We start from the raw sequence: 21,443 nt of genomic DNA on the forward strand, positions 1-21,443 counted from the left end.
TGCCTGGGAGGACCCCCAGAGACAACACTCACGTAGGAAAACAGAGTGTACGGTTTGTATATCCGGGCTCTTCAATCATGGAAAATGGAGGGAGTCACACTGTCGGCCAGTTCTTCAGTATGAACTTTCTCATGGTGTGGGTGTGTAAGGCACTGGGGTAAGGAATATAATGAGAATCATATGTGACTCTGCCTGAGTGAGGCTCAGAGTTGCTTACAAGGCAGTTCAACTCAGTTCAAGAATCAGAAGTGGTTGCCTCCTCCCTGCTAGACGCACTGGGCTGGGCACCTGAGGCTGCTCACCCCAGCAGAGAGAAACTCTGTTTCCATACAGTGCGGGAAGAGCTGCCCGGGACAGATGACATCTCACCGCTCTCTGAGCGCTCGGAGGGAAATGCCAAGCCCAGGCCGGGGGAAGAGAAATAGGGAAGGCTTTGCTGGAGGAGGTAATATCTGACCTAGGTCTTATAAAATGAGATGCTTTACTTTGACGACGAAGGCAGAGAAAGGCCTTGTCAACAAAATGAGCAAAGAAGCAGAGGTCAAGGGAAGGCCAAAACTTATATGATATATGTGCAGAGCGAACAGCAGTTCAGCCTCCTGGAGGTAATCGCAAGGGATGAGGCTGCAGAGAAGACAGAACCCAGTCTTGAATAATTTTGATTCTCATAACTCATTGAAAGGTTTAAGGAAGGTAGACACATAGATTGCATTTTAAATACATTCCACTCTATAAGCAGCTAGTTAAATGCTGCTTCTTTGCATATGAACATGTGAACTGTTAAGAAATAGTATCGGGATATGATAAGCATTCTAAAAGAACTAAGTCACACTGTTTTGCTGCTTACTTATAGCAGGGCCTAAACGCCAGTCAGTATCAGTAAGTGGCCTATGATAAATGACCCATTCAACTCTGCAGTAAGGCTGGGGACAGAGAGGGGTCTGAAGTGTCCCTAATGGAAACAGCATGTGTTCTTGTATTTGTATTCACTGAACACACCACATGTGGTGCCCACACATGGCTGAAAACTCCAGGAAACCTTAGAGCCCCCATCTATCTCCCTGACAGTTCGCACTGTAGCCAGCCTGGAAACCAGAGGCCAGGCTGAGGGTTGAATTTACTTTAATCTCTACTACTTTCTCAGACTTTTATATGCCACGGAAAAATGAGAGTTAATTCCAGAGGTCCTCTTAAATTATGGGGACATTAGAATTCAAAACGGAACACAATTCTCAACACTGCCAACTACAAAAATACTGTGAAGATAACCCCTATATACCTTGTTATATGCACTAACCAAATAAATAGGTAATTTTTTTTTATTCAGTTCAAGAGTGATCCCATTTTTCTGGTTGCAGCTCTGCCCTTCTTAATACATAGCCACTAAGCCACACTGGAGTTTGCTTTCCATTGATGTTCCCTTAGAGAGAGAAAAAGGATCCTACCCAAAATGTCTTATAAACCTCTGAAGCTTCTAACTCATATGGGGCCAAGAATAAAAGTCCACACTTTTATTTCAAATCATAGTTCTCATGTAAGTTTGTTTCCTAACTCTTTCCATGAGGGCTTGATAATTCTCTAGTCTAGCTTCTCTATTTTTCCACACAGTAAGAAAAAACTAAAACTTAGAGCAGTATGGGGTATGTGGCAAAGGGAGAAAATGCTGAACTATGCAAACTGTTTACTTTCACACCGGTTTTACCATGTAAATAAATACTTCCTTCCAACCATAAATACTGCACATGTTAATAATAGGTAGGATTTTTAAGAATAACATTAATTCCTTAATCCGCCAAATCCTTCAATTTACACTGCATCATATAGTTATTTAAATAGCCTAATTATTTATTCCCAGAAGAAACACACAATTAGAAGACAAACCAAGTACCACAACTAGTGAAGGCAGAATAGCACAAAGGTTGAGAGCACAGCCTGTGAAATGAGACAAACCCTGGTTTCAAATCCCAACTCGGCCACTTGGGAGCTCTAACCCTGAGTTTTCTCATTTGCAAAATGAAGACAAGAACAGTATCTGCCCCACTGGATAGCTGTGAGAATTAAATAAGTGAATGCATAGAAAGTTTTTACTTCAGTATCTGCATAGATAATGCTCAAAAATGTGTAAGCTCTAATTATCTTTATTATCGTTAATTCCCATAGGTTAGCAAGGTGACTCACCATCCCTGCAGACTGTAGGAGTAGGTAGAACAAAATCTCCCACAGGTAATTTAAAAAAATACATCTTTACAATTAATTTTGAATTATACAAGTAGTACATGAAGACATTCTCCTTTGCCGGAGATAATTGAAGTAAATTCCTATGTGGAGTCAGAGGGCTGGATGAGATAATGTCGTACCATCTTAGCAGCTCTAGGAACTGATGAATTTCCCAAGGACAAGGGCAAAAGGGCAGCACCTCCGCCAGGACTTGTGATGCAACTGGGATTCCGCCAAGCTTCACTTCCCCCCGCGGCAGGGTTACATGCCCTCCATGGCTGCCTTAAGCTCTCCCTGAGGCTGGCAGGCCCTTAATGGTAAACACATTGTCCAGCAAAAGGAGAGGATGGATGTGTTTCCAGCTCAGGAAACTTAATAAAAATCCTTTATCTATTTTATTGAAAACTCAGTTCTGAGACATTACCTCAGAGGTCAGGCCTGAAGACCAGCCTCTCACTCGCTATTTCATGTTGAGACCAATTCACTATCCTAAGAGCAGCATCTTTGAGGTTTTACTCAAGATTAAAATGAGGACTCCCAGCCACTTAATTGTAACACTTCAATTAACACTCAACTAAGAAGTTAATTCTACACGTAAGAGAGGCGTCTAATTAAGTAATGGCAAATCATGGTCCTGAAAGACAAGTTGTGGAGATTCATGAACTATTTTCAAGATTTCAAAAGCCTCTAGGCAACTGTACTAGTAAACTACGCAGTCTAACTACATGTCACGTTTCTTTGCTGTGCCTAGAATTCCATCAGCATAGTCCAGTCACAATGATTATTCATACTGATCATTTCAGTGTGAGGTTTTTCTTTTTAATGTCCTAAAAGATGTAAACAGAAAAGTTTATTCAGGCATTCTTTGGTTTATCCATCCATTTGTTATATTTCAAAACTCAAAAACCCTATCACTCTTAAGATTTCAAGCTTAGTTTTCTTATTATTCTCTTTATACTACCACTTTTAAAAAGAGATTATTCTGCTCTGGCCAGGTGGTTTGGCTGGTTGGAGCACCATCCCATACACCGAAAGGTTGCATGTTCAATTCCAGGTCAGGACACATACCTAGGTTGCTGGTTCGGGAAGGCAAGTGATCAATGTTGCTCTCTCACATCCATTTTTCTCCCTCTCCCTTCCCCTTTCTCTATCTCTAAAATCAATATGCATGTCCTCGGGTGAGAATTTTAAAAAAGAGAGTTTCTATCTTTCTCTCCCTCTCCTTTCCTCTCTGAAATCAATAAAAATATATTTAAAAAAACCAAAGTTCACACCAGGACCATCAGCATTTCTCCTAGACCTCCAAAACAACTGATTATTAGCCATGTCCGCTAGCTATAAAACATTCTCCACTTACTCATTTTTTTTTTGAAGAGGAGGAAATCAAATTGTATTATATGCAGTGAGAACACAACTCAAAAAGAGGCATAAAATATTCAGAATCATAATATGTGCACATGAGGAGGTTACATGGTAACATGCTACAACTCTCTTTCCAGAACAGCCCTAGGCCAACATTGGAGTAATTTCATTTCTATCTTATGCTCCAAATCATTTGATAGAGCAATTCCAACAGATTTTCAACAACTCCTGTCCCATTACCCAGAGTAGCTAGAGACATTGGTTAAGATCAGCTACAACTCCCTCACAAAAACAGAGCTTCAGTATATCACTTGAAAAATAAGATGATGAAGTCTTTAATTATTTAACATGCCACACCTGCAATTTTGTATCCCAACTATTAGAATGTACTGAGTTGAGAATGGCTGCAAAATCAAGAAAGGAGGGGAAGAAGCAGATGATGGTGTGTATATCTCCATAATACTAAAGCCAGGTAGTTAAGCTGTAACTGCCATGATTAAACCCATAAATGCAGATGGTGTTGTCTCATCTTCCTAGAAGCATTTATCCAAATGAAAACAGCTGAAACCAGAAAAAAAATTTTCATTTGCAGTAAGTTTAATGATGGGATCTATTTTCCCCTCATTTCATATGGCCAGTTTCATCTCCATGAGCACTGCTGGAGTCTTTTAAAGATGTGGACACCAGGGGAAACACAGGTTCGTTTTCAAAGGCCACAAAAGACCTGGCACTATCCTCTGGCACAGTGGTTCTCAACCTTCCTAATGCTGCGACCCTTTAATACGGTTCCTCATGTTGTGGTGACCCCCAACCATGAAATTATTTTCGTTGCTACTTCATAACTGTAATTTTGCTACTGTTAATGAATCGTAATGTAAATATCTGTGTTTTCCGATGGTCTTAGGCGACCCTGCTAGTGGTTCTCAACCTGTGGGTCGCGACATTAGAAAGGTTGAGAACCACAGAACCTGACTAGAGGGACAGATGTGATGGTAGCTAACTCATCCAACAAGCCCAGATCCATGTTCTGCCCTCTGCTCCTCCCCCAACAGAAGTTATTAGTTACATGGTTCAGCTATTGGTTTTAGAAACACATTGGCTGATTGATCACCAACTGCACTGAAATCATTATACACTATTCTATAGCCCATAATAGGTATTCATTAAATACTTAATGCATGAGTAAAAATAAATTTAATAAAACTTTTAAGATTTAGCCCTAGCCGGTTTAGCTCAGTGGACAGAGTGTTGGCCCTCGGACTGAAGGGTCACGGGTTCAATTTCGGTCAAGGGCACATACCTCAGTTGCAGGCTGGATGGCCAATCGATGTGTCTTTCTCACATCGATGTTTCTGTTTCTCTGTCTCTGTCTCTCCCCCTCCCTTCCACTCTCTCTAAAAATCAATGAAAAAATATCCTGGGGTGAGGATTAACAACAACCAAAAAAAAACCTCTAAGATTTAAAAACAAATAGTGTATATACAAAGTCTGAGAATACAATTTTAACTTCTATATGAAGAACAATTTGACAGTAATGATGGCAACTTAACATTTGTGTGGTGTGTTTTTTTCCAGTTTGGATTCACAGTCCTAGAGATAACAAAGCAATTGATGTTAGTTCAGAAATACTTAGGTATGTCACAAAACTATGAGAAATGGCTGTGTCTCCAATATATAAGACAAATGCTAGAAAAATCTAGTCCAGACTATTATAGATATTCTCTGATCAAATCACATTTCTAAGGAAAAAAATGTGTTGCATGTTCAATGGATGGAGCACCAAATATGAAAAGACAGCTCAATGGGTTTGCATCATGATTTTTTTAAAAAAAGAATCAGCTAGCCACCTTTATGTATGATGTCTAGAATCCACTAAGAGCAGTTATAATGGAAATGTCAGATGAAACTACTTCACTATTTGCCTTTAAAAGTGGTGTGCTGAATTTTAAAGACACTTAGATATTTGGCATTAAAAACTGTAGTGACAGGGTCACATGATTTCTCTCAAGAGGAAATCGCAAGGAAAGGGGGAATGGGCAGAAGGAGACACTGTCTGGCAGAAGAGAAGGAAAGTCAGTTTTTAGCCCCAAACCCTCTAGCGCTGAGGTTTTCCAACAAATCAACTGTCAATGCATTTATCAGCAAAATGTCTTCCCACAATTCTGGTACTTTCAGTCAATGCTGTGTTCTCTTAGATGAATGCTTCAGAGAAAAGACAAGAACAGATGTGAAAGATGTAATAATTTATTAGGAACTAGAGGCCCGGTGCATGAAATTCGTACACAGGGGGTGTGTGTCCCTCAGCCCAGCCTGCACCCTCTCCAATCTGGGACCCCTCAAGGGATGTCCGGCTTCCCGTTTAGGCCCGATCCTACCGGGATCAGGCTTAAACGGGTAGTTGGACATCCCTCTCAAAATCCAGGACTGCTGGCTCCCAACTGTTCGCCTGCCTGCATTCCTGATTGCCCCTAACCGCTTCTGCCTGACAGCCTGATCACCCCCTAACCATCCCCCTGCCAGCTTGATTGATGCCTAACTGCTCCCCTGCCAGCCTGTTTGCCCCTAACTGTCCTCCCCTGCAGGCCTGGTCCCCCCCAACTGCCCTCCCTTGCATGCCTGGTCCCTCCCAACTGCCCTCCCCTGCTGGCCTGATCGCTCACAACTGCCCTCCCCTGCTGGCCATCTTGTGGTGGCCATCTTGTGTCCACATAGGGGCAGCCATCTTGTGTGTTGGAGTGATGGTCAATTTACATATTACTCTTTTATTAGATAGGATAGAGGCCTGGTACACAGGTGGGAACCAGCTGGTTTGCCCTGAAGGGTGTCTTGGATCAGGGTGGGGGTTCCCTTGGGGCATGGGGCGGCCTGGGCGAGGGGCCTGTGGTGGTTTGCAGGCCGGCCATGGCCCCTGGCAACCCAAGCGGAGGCCCTGGTATCTGGGATTTATTTATCTTCTATAATTGAAACTTTGTAGCCTTGAGCGAAGCTAAGCCTCCTGCTTGCTCCATGGCTGCAGCCATTTTTGTTGGGATTTATTTATCTTCTATAATTAAAACTTTGTAGCCTTGAGTGGAGACCTGGGCTGGCCATGGTGTGCGGAAAGCTTGGCTTCCTCCATTGCCGGGGAAACCCAAGCCTCCTGCTCGCTCTGTGGCCGCAGCCATCTTGGTTGGGTTAATTTGCCTACTCGCTCCTGATTGGCTGATGGGCATGGCTTGTGGGTATAGTGGAGTAATGGTTAATTTGCATTTTTCTCTTTTATTAGATAGGATAGTAGAGCCTGTGCTTTGTTTAGGGCAATCATGCCCTAAAGCAGTGGTCAGCAACCACGGCTCACGAGCCACATGCGACTAATGAGTTTGCTGACCACTGCCGTAAAGCATAATCTCACGGGACATAAACATACCTCTAAACAATTCTCTTTTTATGAAGCAGGAGAAGTGGAAAATTAGTAGTTGTGATTTTGTATTATAACATTTTGCATTAAAGGGGACAAATTATGGACTAATTCTCCAGGACACTATCCATTCTCGTTAGCTAAGGAAACAAAAGTAGTGTGTTTTACCCATCTGGAAAAGAGTAAGTTTAAAAGTTTCCTCTTATTTCTTCTTTATAAATATGTAATAGGAATCCCAACAAGGCAGACAGCTAAAAGATAAAAGTTTATTTCTTTGGAGCCAGAACTAGAATTATTATTATAGCACTGAGTCTCCAACCTTGCCTTTTATTGTTTTTTAAAAAACAAAAAAGGAATTCATTTTTAACATGATGGATTTGGAAAATAAAAAGTGAAATTATATCAAAATCCTGAAACCAAGTGAATGAGCTTTTCAAAAACAAAACAGCACACTTCCTCTCTGAGGAAGCACCAAATGGCAGATGACGCAGGTGCTGTGGGAGGCCCTGGGGCCCTGGAATGAGAGACCACAGGGGCTTCCGTGGAAGATTCTGCAATGGAGGCCAGATTGTGGCCAGGTTCTGGCCCAGGCTGAGGCTGCAGAGCTTGCGAGGCAAGGTCCAGGACAAGGTGTGGATCCCCGTCACCAAATTGGGCCACCTGGTAAAGGACATGAAGATCAAGTCCCTGGAGGAGATCTATCTCTTCTCCCTGCCCATCAAGGAATCTGAGATCATTGACTTTTTCCTGGGGGCATTCCTTAAGGACAAGATTTTGAAGATTATTCCTGTGCAAATGCAGACCCACATTGGCTAGAGACCCAGTCCAAGGCATTTGTCGCCATTGGCACTACAATGGACATGTTGGTCTAGGTGTTAAGTGCTCCAAGGAAGTACCATTGCCATCTGTGGGGCCATCATCCTGGCCAAGCTCTCTATTGTCCCTGTGGGGTGAGGCTACTGGGGGAATAAGACAGCAAGCCCCAGACTGGCTCTTGCAAGGTGACTGGCCACTGTAGCGCTATGCTGTGCACCTCATCCCTGCACCCATGGGCACTGGCATCGTGTCAGCCTCTGTGCTCATGAAGTTGCTGATAATGGCCAGAATCAACAACTGCTACACCTCGGCCAGGGGCTGCATTGCCACCTTAGGTAACTTCGCCAAGGCCACCTTTGATGTCATATCCAAAACCTATACCTCTCTCACTCCCAACCTCTGGAAAGAGACCATGTTCACTAAGTGTCCCTATGAGGAATTCATTGACCATCTTGTGCAAAGACCCACACCAGAGTTTCTGTGCAGAGGACCTGGGCTTCAGCTGTGGCCACCACATAACTTTATACAAAAAAAATAAAGTGAATTAAGCCTGTTTTTTTAAACACACACACACACACACACACACACACTCTAACCAGAATAAAATCTGTCACCGGAGAAATAACATCCCTCAAATAAAACTGTTCTTTGTATATCTTGCTTGGCATGACTTGGTGTACTGTAAATACATGCTAAAAGAGTGACAGGCCAGTGTTTCCTGGACTCAGGACCAAATCAGCTCTAGACTAAGGGTTCACTGTCAGACCACACCAGAGGGCTGCCCTTGTCCTTTCATGTGACACTAGATGTAATTACAGGAAAGTGTAGCACAGTAAGATGAGCAATATCACCTACTCTTATTTCATAATCATCAGACCTAATTTCCTGCTACTTCCCCTTCTCACCCTTGGTCCTAGAAAGGAAAATGTCACCACATTCACTGTACAAGATCATAACATGACTGTTTGCTCATACAGGCACTTCCTAGAGAGGATCCTCCAGCTCTGCTGTGCCTCTTCTCCTCCACTAAGGATGGAGGTGATAAAAATCTGTACCTTCTTCCAAGTCTCAGGAATATTACCCTAATATAGACTCTTGACTTCTCTCAAGGACAATTAGCTCATTTAACAAACAGCTGTTGAGTTTCTACTATGTGTGAAGCAGTATTCTAGATGCTAGGGGTACAACAGAGAACAAAATACACAAAAAAAATTCTGTTGTAATTGAACAACACTCCAGTAGGAGGAAACAGACAATAAAAACTTAAATACGGCAACAATGGAGTTAGTATAATGGAAGACATTGTGCGCTATGGAGAAAGAGCAGTGAGGGGGCTAGAGAAGACTGGCAATGGGGTAATCCGAGAAGGCCTCACTGAGAAGGTCCAGTGTGCCTGCAGCAGGGAAGGGAGTCCAAGAAAGGTTAGAGGGAGTCAGGAGCTCAAACCTTGAAGGTTCTTGGAGGCCTCGGTAAGCATCCTGGCTTTGTCTGGGTCCATGAGTCTTTCTTTTTTTTCTTTGAGTAATCCCTTCACTCTTCTCACCCAGCCCCCTATCTCTTCCCCTCTGACAACTGTCAGTCTGTTGTCTGTATCCATTATGGTGATTGCCAGAGGGAAGAGGGCGTGGGGGAGGTAAAAGAAGGTAAAGGGGGAATAAATGGTGATGGAAAAAGTCTTGACTTAGGGTGGTAAATATATACAATATACAGATGATGTATTGCAGAATTGCATGCCTGAAACCAGTATAATTTTATTAACCAATGCCATCCCAATAAATTCAATAATAATAATAATAAATAAATAAAAATTTAAAAAAGAACACTGGCTTTTATTCTCTGTGAGCTGGGAACCTGTTTCCATGGTTCTGAGCAGCAATACTCTGTGTTACTATTTTAACTGGATCCTTCTGATAGATGTTAATAGGTTTTCCACATAAGAATTCCAATAAATTTGAGTCACTCTTCCTACTTACATACCCCCCTTTTTAATCCCTTTATGATTAACAAAGTACCTTAGCACATTTAAACCTGTGAGAACTCCTACAGGCAGAAGCCTACCAAGCTTCCTTTTTAGCCCTGGATATCAGACACGTACTATGCCCATAAAACCTTTTTATTATTGGAACACCTTCTAACATCCTACAAAATACAGTTAGAACTCAGTCCAGAAAACACTGGGCTAGATGATCTTTAAGGTCCTTTGAGATCTAATATTCTAAGATTCTGTATCAGAAACATTTTAACAGAAGATTCCTAACTAAACTTATATTACATAGGATCAACAAATTTTGATGTGAAAAACAGATGAAACAGCTTCAGGCTTAGATATTTCTTCTTTCTCTCTCTTATTACAGTGAAATAATAACAGAGAAGGAAATCAGTACTTGGAAGCAAAATCAGGGCTAAAATCTCCCTCAGCATACTGTGAGAGTAGGGCAAAAATCAACGCTCACATCATGGTTCAAGCAGAGAGCCCTCAGTGGCTCTTATTTGTCACATCAGGGTAGTTCTACAGCTTGAACTATTACAACTAATACAACCCTGCAGCCATTTGTATCTGACACAAATGTTTATCTCAGCTACTGACCTTTTAAATTAGATTTTATACAAACAATAGTTCTGAGCCACTAAACTAGAAAAATAGAGTTTTCCACACTGCAGCAAGGCTAAATTAAAGTTACATTTTTCAAAGTGATATATTCATTACCCAATTTTTTCTTTGATCTTCTCTTATCCATATCAAAGTATCTCAAGTAAGTCTCATATGTCTACAATATCTCTTAGTCACTGAAACTTAATATAAACTAATAGCCTATTCCTATAGCTTCATTTCTGATACACATAACTATGAGATTTTCCTTCTTAAAGTTAAAAATATGTATAGAAGAAAATCAGTCTTAACGAAGAGACCTAGACTAACAGATGTAGGCATAAGACTGCCATTTGTTAAGGATTCCAAGGAGTCATATGTTTTATACAAATCACTGTTAAGTCCTAAGGCAGGGACTGACCAAACATTAGCCTGAGGGGTAGGACAAATCTGTGATCCCACAAGCCCCAACTAGCAATAAAGAACCAGGGCTTTGCCCAGCCAGTGTGGCTCAGTGGTTGAACATGGACCCATGAACCAGGAGGTCATGGGTTGAGGTGTGCAGGAGGCAGCCAATCAATGATTCTCTCTCACACAGGCTTTCCTCATGGGGAAGGGTGGCTCAAGAGACTTGAGAATGACTAACAGAAATCAGTCCCTCATGAGACCACCAGAGGATCCAATGTAGTTGACAACAGAACACACTAGGTGCAGGGTGGGGTGCAAGTTATAGAGCCTAAATAAAAGATGGAGGACAGGGGTAGGTCAGGAATTAGAACTGGCAAGGACAGGAGAGGAAGGCAGGTAAGCGAAGAAGGTGGTCTGGAAGAATTCCAGAATAAGGGTTAAGATGTGCAAAGTGTTGATTTATAGAGTGAGGTGGAGGGACGAAGGGAGGAAAGGAGAGAGAGAGAGACATTGATTGGCTGCCTTCCATATGCACCTGGACCAGGGATAGAACCTGCAACCTAGGTATGCACCCTGACTGGGAATCAAACCCACAACCTTTTGATGTACCAGACAATGCTCCAACCAACTGAGCCACACCAGCCAGGGCTACAAACTTGTTTTTAAGGAAGCCACGGGATAAGCTTTCATGGTGAAGTTTTATGTTAGATGTTGAATGAGATGAATAAGAGGTAAATGATAGTTTCTGGCATCAAGAAATAAACAATAATAATGGCTAACATCTATTAAATCCTTACTGTGTACTATGTATGATGTTAGTATGTTACATGCATTTAATCTCTTTAATAGCCCTGTGAAGTATTTTCTGTTTTTATCTCCATTTTACAGATGAATAAACAAAGGTTTAGAGAGCTTGAGCAGCTAACTGCGGTTTTTTGAAAAATAGCAAACCTCTACTCATAAATCTCAATAGCAAAAAATTAAACAATTCTCTTTAAAAAACGGACAAAAGATCCAAACAGATATTTTTCCAAAGACATACAGATGTCCAACAGGTACATGAAAAGATGTTCAACATCCCTAATCAGTAAATTAAGGAAATGCAAGTCAAATTTACAATGAGAGATCATCTCACATCTGGTAACATGTTATCAAAAAGACAAGAAACAACAAGTGTTGGCAAGAATGTGGAGAAAGAGAATCCTTGTACACTGTTGGTGGAAATGTAAATTGGTACAGCCACTATGGAAAACAGTATGGAGGGGCTTCAAAACATTAAAAACATAACTACCTTGTTATTCAGCAATCTCACCTCTGGCTATTTATCCAAATAACACAAAAACATTAATTTGAAAACATATATGCACCTCCCATATTCACTGCAGGATTATTTACAGTAGCTATAATATGGAAAAAACCCAATGCCCATTGATAGATGAGTCTCCGGAGAAAGCTATGGAATGTACAATGATATATATTTCGTATAAAAAAGAATGAAATCTTGCCATTTCTGACAACATAGATGGACTTTGAGGGTATTATGCTAAGTAAAACAAGTCAGATAGAGAAGACAAATACTGAATGATTCCATTTATATGTGGACTCTAAAAACAACAAAAGCAAGCTTATAGGTACAGAAGAACAGAGTGGTTGCCAGAGGTGGGAGGTGGGGGAATGGACAAAATAATGCAAATTTCCAATTATAAAATAAATAAGTCATGGGGATGCAATGTACCACATGGTGACAATAGTTAATAATACTGTATTGCATATTTGAAAGTTGCTAAGCAAGTAAATCTTACAAGTTCTCATCATTCAAAAAAATTTATAAGTATGTATGGTGATGGATGTTAATAGACTGATTATGGTGATCATTTCAATTTATACAGGGTAGGGCAAAAGTAGATTTATAGTTGTGAGCTTGCAAAACAGAGTTTATTCTTGTATTGTTTATTAATTATTGTATTTTTTACATACGAACAACTGTAAACCTACTTTTGCCCCAACCTGTATACAAATAATAAATCATTATGTTGTATACCTGAACTTAATATCATTTATATGTCAATTATACCTAAATTTAAATTTGTTTAAATAATAAATCTATTACATTTGGGCTTCACATATGACAATACATTATATATAAAATAGTCTGAAATAAATATCTCATGGCTAGTAAAATGAATAGTAAGCCAAAAAAAATCAGAAATATGTACATTACTTTTTCTTTAAAAAGAACATTCTAAACTGGTACAATTTTACCACATACAGATGCAGTCTGCATTTTATTTCATATAATCATCCTACTTTCCTATATCTACACTACTCAGTAAGTTCCTGTATCAATTTTTATATACATGTGGAACAAAACAGATAAAAGAATGTAGTACTTTGTATACTTAATGGAGTGATGTTGATAGATCAATGAACCTGAGGTACATAATGTTTTTCATTAAACCCTCCTCGGAGTCTATCTGGCAAGAGATCATGTTGACGCAGCATTTAGGGAACGCTGAGCAGAGAGGATGAAGCTTAATCTAAGGCTTGATCTCAGGACAAAAAGAGTAGGAGGTTAGTTCCGGCTAGAAGAGAGGACCCACAAACAGAATAGTCGGAAATGATCCTGGAAAGGCAATTAGGAGCTGAATCAGGAAGGGCCAGGGCTAATGAGATTAGACTTTGATTTGTGGTGAGTTACTGGTAGATTTGCAATTTGAAATTCTGCTCTGAAGTCTTAGGGGAAATGGGTCAAAAGGAGACAGTGGGTAGGCAAAAGGACCAACTCAGAGATTGTTGTGCCTTTCATCATTTGTGGAACAACATATTAAAAACAAGCAAAAAAATTTAAATGTGTTCAGGGGAAGATGATAAGGGTCTCTTGGAAAGGAGAACAAAAGATATTTAAAGGCTATAAACGGATACACATATATTGCATATGTATGATATATATCAACCTGTGTGTCAGCTTGGATAGGGCCTGAAGACTGCCTTCATTGTGGAGGATGTGAGAGGCTAGCAGGACTGTCAGGTGTCTGCAATGGGCATCAAGGAAGCCAGGAGAATCAGAGAGATCACACAGGAGGGAGAAGATGAAGAGCTTGGTTTAGACCTGATGAACTGAATGTGACTATGACACATGCTGGTAGAGATGAAGGGAAGGAAGTCAGAAATATGGGTTTGAAGTTTAAGAGAAAGGTCTAGGATGAAAATATCTCTAGTGATTCCTTATTTTCTCTCACAGATAACAGTACTGAATATTAAGTCAAAACATATGAAACTACCAATATTCTTTTTTTTTAACCTACAAAATGGTGATTTCTTTTTTTTTTTTTTAATATATTTTATTGATATTTTACAGAGAGGAAGGGAGAGGGATAGAGAGCTAGAAACATCGATGGGAGAGAAACATCGATCAGCTGCCTCCTGCACACCCCCCACTGGGGATGTGCCCGCAACCACAGTACATGCCCTTGACCGGAATCGAACCTGGGACCCTTGAGTCCGCAGGCCGATGCTCTATCCACTGAGCCAAACCGGTTTCGGCTACAAAATGGTGATTTCAACAAGATAATCTACTTTATCCATGAGCCTCTTAAAAATAAGACAATATGTAAATACATAGTATTTGTAAAAGAGAATCTGCAACAGGTATTTCACAAATAGCTTAAAAGAAATGGTTCAACATACATCTATATATCCTGTGCCCATATTTAAAATGTGACTTTGAGAAATCAGTATTAGCAACTTGCACAAATTACACAATTAATGGAACTGAAAGACTGATGTATTGCTCAATTGTAATTTCAAGCAAATGTCTTTTGTAAGTTCATGCATACCACGTGTCCATCCCTTGATATTTTTTGGCATACATTAGGAACTAGTAACTATAACTTTTCAAATGGCTTATTGCTCATTAATTCACTCCCTCCCAATCAGTCTTTGTGGAAGAAAGAAATGAGAAGAGGGGGGTACCCGATCACCTACTAAAACGTTTCCTCAGGGAAGGAACCGGAATTTCTGGATATTCCCTACTTCCGGGGCTTACTGTACGGATGAGAGGAAACTGCATGTATCCCGTGGGATACAAGAGAGGCTTAGTAAAAGGCTTAGTAAATAGTAGCTATTGTTATGATATTACAGTTTTGCTAAATGACCAGTAGCGCTTCTCAAAAATCATCTCCTATGCTAGGTTGTTGATAACTGACCTACATCAACTTATTTATCAACTTAAAATTCTTGGTTTCACATATATGTGGAATCTGAAGATCAAAATAAACAAATGAACAAAAACAGACTCACAGATACAGAGAAACAGACTAATAGATTGCCAGATACAGAGAAACAGACTAATAGATTGCCAGATACAGAGAAACAGACTAATAGATTGCCAGAGAGAAGAGGGGTTGGAGGACTGGGTGAAAAAGGTGAAGGGATTAAGAAGTACAAATTGGCAGTCATAAAATTGTAACAGGGACATAAAGTAAAGCATAGGAAACAAAGTCAATAATGCTGCAATAACTATGTATGGAGTCAGGTGGGTACCTGAAATATCAGGGGACCACTTTGTAAAGTATATAACTGTCGAACCACTATGCTGTACACCTGAAACTAATAAAATATAAAATTGATTATAAGCTGTAATTGAAAAATAAAATTTTAAATTAAAAAAATTCCTTAAAATTCTTGGAACAAGACAAATAGCAGAGAGAGTAATGTTGAAACAAAAAGTCCAAGTCATTTTGGCCAAGATAACATAGTAAATGAGACATATACTCAGAAAATCTATGAAGTAACCACTGAATCATACAAATCTTAGGGTAGAAATGGCCTTTAAATGTTCTCATCAACATTTCTTCAGTAGTACCCAGATAGAGGTGAGGCAGTCCAAATATTTCAGAGATAACAATAATTATTAGTTATTAAAATAATTCTTCTTGTAGGTTTTTGTGGGAATTAAATGGAAACAAAAATGTGAAAGTACCAGGTAAACTGATTCTTGTCACCCTTTGTCCCGTCTTTTTTTTTTTTTTTTTTTTTTTTTTTTTTTTTTTTTGGAGTACAAGTTCATTGCTTCCTCAAAAGGAATTACATAGAAAACAATACATATTAAGGTATTTATAACCTGGGTGTATCATTTTCAGTCATGCTCATTTATGAGATAATTAAGCCATCACACTGTGGTAGAGTGATTGCATTGACAGCTGTAATTCTTCACGTCCCCTATTGAGGATGTGGTGCTGACTCTGGCTAAGTCAAGTTCAATTGCTTAGTCCAATAAGATGTTAGCAAATGTGATACAAGCAGAAGCTTGCCAAGCACTTGCCCCTCTGTCTTCATAATTAGAGAATGCCCAGGGTGACCCACAGCTGTCCTAGAGGAAGTCTCACATACATGAGAAAGGCTGGACAAGATCAGGGAAGCTACCCAGCCACCACCCAGAGAACCTCAGCTAATTGCAAATATGTAAGTCCCACTAAGCCTAGCTTTGACGAGAGATATGTAAGCAAAAATAAATGTGTATTGTTGTAAAGCCCTGAGGTTTTGTGGTTTTTTCATGCAGTATTACTATAGCAACAGAAAACTGATATACACAATTATTAAGCATGTGACATTTGTGTACTCATTAACCCTATAAAAGCCAAATCCCATCAGAATGACTGACTACATGACAACACCTCAATGATGACATGAGTTGTGTGTATTTGAATGAAGGTTTTGAAGCATTTACATTTTAACAGAGTTGCATCAAATATGGGGCTTTTCCTATTTTACTACTTCTAAACTCAAGATCAGAAGGCCAGGATATTGAGTTGCCAAGTTATATTCATTGGAGACAATTATCTTGTATAATAGTTGACTTTCTATGTGTATCTGAGGGATTAGCAGAGTACTGTACTAAATGCTAGGCTAGCCGAAACCGGTTTGGCTCAGTGGATAGAGCGTTGGCCTGCGGACTGAAGGGTCCCGGGTTCGATTCCGGTCAAGGGCATGTACCTTGGTTGCGGGCACATCCCCAGTGGGAGGTGTGCAGGAGGCAGCTGGTCGATGTTTCTCTCTCATCGATGTTTCTAGCTTTCTATCCCTCTCCTTTCCTCTCTGTAAAATACCAATAAAATATATTTAAAAAAATAAATAAATAAAAAATAAAAAAAATAAAAATAAATGCTAGGCTAAATGACCTACAGTATCTTTCCTATTTCCAATTTCTATGATTTTTAATTCTATATCTTGAAAGAAGCTGTTGGCAAACTACACAGAAACACTGGTTTCTAGAGAGAAGAAAAAGCAGCTGGATTTCTATTTCTATTTCCTGGAAAGGCTTCTCCAGCATTCCAAAGTCTAATATTGGCATATCAATCTAGAAAAAAACTTTATAAGCTGGGAAATCCATTCCTTTTGATAGCTATTCAGGACACTAAAACAGCTAGGTGCCAGGGCAAGTTACACTTAGCAAATGGGAACAAGGCAAGGGAAAATATCTGAAATTTGGTGGGAGACCCAATCATTGCTTTCTTGTGATCCTTTACCTATGTCCACTTCTTTCTGTAACCAAGAGAAATAAAGTATATCAAGAAGAAAACATGGATGTCTGAGAGTCAAAACACTGAATGTGCTGAAACATATAAAATACGTTGAGATCTTCAGAGGGAGATCATCATGTATATTAACCTAGTACTATTAATGCTGCTGTCCAATCAGCACACATGAGTTAAACCTGTAGTACCTAATCAGAAATAGGCATTCTCTAGATAAAGCCAATAACATCATTATAGTTTCTAAATTCAAATGTTTTTGCTCAAGATTTCAGTAATTGTTTTTTTTGCAATCTCTCTAAAATGATTTATATCCCACGTTCCTATATAAGAAACAGGACAGAGGATTTAGTCCTTTGGGACTAGAGCTGCTCAGCTGCGGTGAAATCCTTTAAGGACATTTTCAAAGTTTAATATCAGGTATTTTACACCTTCTATAAACTTAAGGGGCATGCCGAAGCCGGTGTACCATCAAGAACAGACTCCTTTTTCCCCCCATTTAGAATGGAGATGCATACTCTGTACAATCAAGAGATTAAAAAGCAAATGGAATATATGAACCAGATTAAGGGGCTGGCCCCTGCAGCCCTAGTGAAGAGTTTACTTAAAATGAATGCTCTGAATGCCGATCCAACTTTTTAGATTGAACCAAGCTTCTCACTAGAATAGCCCACATGACAGTATTAGTACTGAAATCCACCAGCTCATTCTTAAGAAGACTGCTAGAAACAAGGTTATGACCAAGAAATGCAATCCAGACTACAGCCTGCAGTAGGTGCAGGAATGGTCTACAAGTTCAACAGCAGAGACAGGGTGGGGTGAATACCAACAAAAGCCCTTTTAAAAGACCTATTCATGAGGTTAGGTAAAAAATCTTTCCATCCAGGTTTCTGAAACACATCCTTGAAAGGCAGACTGACTTCAAGACTCATCTATGTTAATGATATATATGGGAATGAAAGCCAATAACCAAGGTAATGCATACTTAGTAGCAAAAACCATTGAACCAGAGCAAGCTCTGTGACATACTAGTTTGAAAATATCTGATTCTAAAAGAATCAGTTTTCCTTTCAAGTTGTAATGAGAATTCCAGATCTTCCACAAGTATGCAGTTAATGGGAAATGCAATGATCCTCACCATACCTTCATGCCCAATTCCTGCTATTTTCCCACTTACAGATTAATGAAGAGTTGGGTTTTTTGTTACTGTGGCATTCTTTATCAATGCATCTAGTTTCTTAGATGTTAGCTCTTGGACACCCTTCACTTAATCAGTCTTTTTGAGAAAAACAGTAATATTTCTTCTTCAAAGTTATTTAATTTCTATTTTTCTATGTTGGCAAGAAAGAGTGATATTTATTTATTATGATAATATATTTTTCTGATCTACTTCCTATTACTTAAAAAAACAACACCTCTTTACACTCATGATCATGAAGAAAAGACACTCTATCTTTAATAAAGCGCCCAATTTGGGTCTCAATGTGCTGGCCAGTGAATGCTTGAATACTGCCAACACCCAGCGGCCTTCTGGCAGTACAGGGCCTTCTAAAAGCTGTTCTCTGGCAATAGTCTTTCACGCAAGCACTAATTTTATTATAGCTAGTTTATGATTTTCCCTCATTTCCCTGCTATTTTTAAATGTGGGGCTGTAATAGGAGGCAGCTAGAGGCCCAGGAGATGAAGGAACCACTACACACTGTTGGGTCTCTGTGGTATAGTGGCCGTTGGAAGCTAAGGATTCAAATGCAATGTGAAAGAGTATTTGAATACAGGGTCCCTTAGGGGAGCTTTGCCCAACAAGAAACATATTGCTTTGCTGTCTTCATTTTCCTTTTAATTTCTGCTTTTAAGTCCTTGTGGTCTCTCAACAGTCTTCCCAGTTTTGTTCTTTAAAGTTATTTTTGTACATTGCCCATTCTTGCCAGACTTATTTAGCTACATTTAACAACACTGTCTTGGCGGGGGGGGGGGATGTGGTGAGTTTTTGACTTCTTGCATAATGTACCAATACTAATTTCTGTAACACAATAAAACAGCTTATGATGTGAACAAGACATTGCATGAAGAAATGCCAAATTTATTAGATGTCATTCTACATGTTACTATGGGGTGAAGCTTTTAGAAAGACTGACTCTGAATTTATGCTAGTCAGAAAAAAAGTTTGGAAAAGAAGAGTGGTGTTCAAGTATGGTATTACTGGGATAAAGAAAGATATTTATAAAATGGTATGTTGGGAGTGGGGGTGGGAACCATGTGTTTTTCTTATAAGCTTACTTTTAATAACCGAGATAAACAGAGATCTCAAATAGGAAAATGACAACAATCTCTATAATTAGAAAAGGGGAAATAGCCCAAGATACAGCCCGAGATGCACAATGAGAAATACAAAAGCATCCTGGCTTTAAGGTGGAAGGAAACACATGCAGAAGAGTAGGGATCAATGATAAAAACATTGAATTAGCAGTCAGAGGCCTGCAGACTAGTTCCAAATCTACTCTTACTCGGCTACATAGACAACCCTGTACCCTGGTTTCTTCGTCTATAAAATGATATCTCCCTAACTCCATTCCACCTCTAAAATTCACTTTCTAGAATTCTTTTCCTTTTTTTAAATATAGTTTTATTGATTTCAGAGGGGAAGGGAGAGGGAGAGAGAGATAGAATCATCAATGATGAGAGAGAGTCATTGATCAGCTTGCCTCCTGCACTCCCTACACTGGGGATCAAGCCCACAACCCAGGCATGTGCCCTGACCAGGAATCAAACCATGACCTCCTGGTTCATAGGTTGATGTTCAACCAGAGCCATGCTGGCTGGACCAGTTTCTAGAATTCTTAAGTGTCCCCAGGCCTGGATACAAAGAAATTGTTGATTTATTTCCTGTTGCTTACCTTAACTATCTTCATTTATTATTCCTTTAATTCTTGTGAAAAAAAGCAAAAAGCAAAAGACAAAGTGAGACACATTGGGGAAACATTTGAATCCTAAAACTGCATTTTAAAAAAGAGCAAGTATTAGAAATGTTACTCCGTGGGGCTACATTCATTCTAAAACAAAATAGAGAAGGATGAGAAGAGTCACAAGCACATAAAATTATGGCTCTGGCAATACTATTAAGTAGCAATAATCCCTGGATCAGACATTTCCTAACAAATGTACTTTGTCTGGAGAAGCTGAGAACACAAAGCAATACTAGAATTATTTTCCAGACTGTCATCAAGTACAGATTACATTTTGTCATTTAAAAACAAAGCAAAACACACTGTAAAAGTAGCTTTTATATGTACAAATGTCAAGTGTCATGCAATATTTATCCCCCATTAATTTCCTTTCCTATTTACCTATTTCCATTACTTATGTTTCACTTCTTGCAAATAAAAACTAAACGGCAACCTGGACAGTGTGGTTCAGTGGTTGAGCGTCGACCCATGAACCAGGTTGTGGGCTCCATCCCCAGTAAAGGATGTGCATGAGGCGGCTGATCAATGATTCTTTCTCATCGTTGATGTTTGTCTCTCTCTCTCCCTTCCTCTCTGAAAGCAATAAGAATATATATTTTTTTTAAAAAGAACAAGCAGCATTTGAATGATTCACAATACCCCCTCCCCCTTTCCAGGAAAGAGATGGATCTGAATTAGTAATAAGATTTGAATAGATAAATAGGTGGTTATGATACTGTCAAGTATACAAAGTCACTAGAACTTCTCTAAAAGCTTTCATGGCTAGAGGATGATAATACAGATGATGAGGCTGGTGACACTGACTCTTGTGACAATACCGACTAACCAGCCACATGCTTTATGCCCAACTGTGCTTAATGTTTTATTACATATTACCACTATTTTATGGGTTAGGAAAGTGAGGCTTAGTAAAGAAGCTTAAGTAACTTGCTCAAAGTCACACAACTAGATAAGTGTGAGTGAGGACTCAACCAAAGACTATTAGATCTTTTTTTTTTTTTTAATATATATTTTATTGATTTTTTACAGAGAGGAAGGGAGAGGGATAGAGAGTTAGAAACATCGATGAGAGAGAAACATCGATCAGCTGCCTCCTGCACATCCCCCACCGGGGATATGCCCGCAACCAAGGTACATGCCCTTGACCGGAATCGAAC

The 21,443-nt window shown here is 39.6% G+C and overlaps 1 protein-coding gene and 1 pseudogene across 2 annotated transcripts in view; one reads left to right on the top strand and one right to left on the bottom strand.

The window, feature by feature from the left end:
• Positions 1 to 21,443, bottom strand: part of TTC28 (tetratricopeptide repeat domain 28) — a 401,892-nt gene that overhangs the window by 176,674 nt on the left and 203,775 nt on the right. The window lies entirely within an intron of this gene.
• On the top strand, positions 7,452 to 8,311 carry LOC308238072 (small ribosomal subunit protein uS5-like; annotated as a pseudogene). Its single transcript has one exon. The product of its transcript is annotated as a small ribosomal subunit protein uS5-like (transcript).

The sequence above is a fragment of the Plecotus auritus genome (assembly GCF_963455305.1).
Source record: "Plecotus auritus genome assembly, chromosome: 13".
NCBI classification, from domain to species: Eukaryota; Metazoa; Chordata; class Mammalia; order Chiroptera; family Vespertilionidae; genus Plecotus; species Plecotus auritus.